A 2,256-nucleotide genomic window follows, 5' to 3' on the forward strand; every position below is an offset into this window, starting at 1 on the left:
GGTTACCAGTCACTTTAATCATTAAAATCTTATTTAAAAAAAAAAAAAATGAAAAAAAAGTTGGTGTTTCGTAGTGTTCCGAAATCTAGGTTATCAAAAATTCTGAAGATGCTCGGAGCCAACCAGGTAATCACCGGAAGAAATCACATTATTAGAAAGAAGGTAATTGGGTTCGGAGTCGATTCCTACGATTCCTAGCTTTCAATAAATGGGAAGCTGGCCACCCAGCAAGCACTAGTGACCAGGAGACTGTCCGAGATACCAGAGATGCATGCCCCACCGAGGCACAGGTCAGTGACCGACTGGGGGGGGGGGGGGGGGGGGCTCTCGTGGCCCAGAGGTTAATGTGTTTGCCTCTCATTCAAAGGTCCCGGGTTCGAATCCGGGTAGCGACCGAAAAATTTTCTTCTCTAAAATTGTCTCCTTTCCCCTCCTTTCCTGCTCTCTAGCAAAGTTCTGTCGTCTGCTTTTGTCTCCTCTTTCTGCCCCCACCCCCTCACCTCCTTTGCCCCTTCCTCTGGGCTCCTGACTCTTTCTGCAGCCTTTCTGCTGCTACTCCTTGGCTCCTTCTTACTGCTGTCTTTCAGCCACACCCTTGATTTTCTAGTAGGAAAGATCTACACCTGGCCTTCTCGGACAAGGGCGAAAAATCTCGGAGGGCCGTGTGCAATTTGCGCACGTTAAAGATCCCTTGGTGGTCTAAAATAGACAAGAGTAGGCTTCGGCCGCCACCTGGGCAAAATTCGAAATTTACTACCAACTGAAAAAGTTTAATGTGTCACGCGCGCTCATATGACCTTATGCAGTTGCGAAAGCAGTAAAACACGTACCAAAAAAAACAAAACAATAAGTGACCGACTGACAGGGTCCTCTGGCCCATAGGTTGATCGTGGACGTAAAGGCCGCTAAAGAAGAACGCCAGCAGCCAGCAGGGAGTGGAAAGACAATGATGGTTAACGAAGCTCGAGGTCTATACAGAAATATTATTATATCGTCGTCTTCATGATAACATCGGATAACTGTATAATTACTATTTTACAACATTTTCGATTTTGCTTTTTTGTGTGCGAAACGTATTCTAAAAAGTGTTTTTCATATCACGGTTGAAAATCTATAATAAGAAATAAACAACCAAACGTGGACTTCTCATCATCATCATCATCATCATCATCATCATCATCATCATCATCATCATCATCCGGTGCCAGATCTGCGACAGACATCGGCGATCATGGTTCTCCATTCATTCCTTTGCTCGGAAGTTCTTAAAAAAAGCTATGTTTCTCTGATCTTTCCCTGTCACCAACTTGTTCGGGTTCCCCAAATACGTTCCTCTGGGCCTACCCCTGCCTCAATTGCCCTCAATCTTGCTTAACAGTATGAAAATCGGATAACTCTTAGCCGCCCTTTTGATAAATCAGTTTTTTTCCGTCACAATTTACTCGTTGTCACTTATCCGATCTCATCTTGACGGCGACGGTATACACTTTTAGACAGCAAAGAAAAAATACAACTGACAAAAACTTCCAAACAAGCATGATCAAGGAATACACAACTTAGAACAAACAAACACTTTTTTTGCGTTAACAAACTCTCTTTATTCAGTAACTTTCCTACAAACGTTTCAAAAGACGAACTTCTTGACTAATTTGGGTGAATATTTTGACACCAAGTTGAAAAAATCTGACATAAAATTGACAAGTTCCCGCGTCGACCATCGTCTTTCAAATACTTAATGGCCAGAAATTATGCGTGATCAGGCCTGTCACACAGGAAGAAGTTAGATTTAATAAATTATAAATGCATGATCCCTCAAGGCAAGCTCTTAAGACTCCATCCAAACACAAATTATGCTTGTTAGTCACCTAGATTGTCATATTATCATCATCATCCAGTGCCAGATCTGCGACAGACATCGGCGATCACGGTTCTCCTTTCATTCTTTTGCTCGGATGCTCTAAAAAAAGCTACGTTTCCCTGATCTTTCCCTGTTACCCATTTGTTTAGGTTACCCAAGTATGTTATTCTGGGCCTTTCCCTGCCTCGCTTGCCCTCAATTTTCACAGTGAGAGTTAGGTGTTCAAGACCCTTATGTCTATTTATGTGTCCCAAAAACCGCATTTGTCGTTTTCTGATTGTTTTTAACATTGAGCGCCCCACGTGGGCTTCATCAAACACTACCACTCTTAGCAGTCTCCTAAGAAACCACATTTCTGTTGCTTCTATTTTATTTTCACTGTCTTTAGTGTTTGTCCA

The sequence above is a fragment of the Aplysia californica genome, unplaced genomic scaffold (assembly GCF_000002075.1).
Source record: "Aplysia californica isolate F4 #8 unplaced genomic scaffold, AplCal3.0 scaffold00889, whole genome shotgun sequence".
NCBI classification, from domain to species: domain Eukaryota; kingdom Metazoa; phylum Mollusca; class Gastropoda; order Aplysiida; family Aplysiidae; genus Aplysia; species Aplysia californica.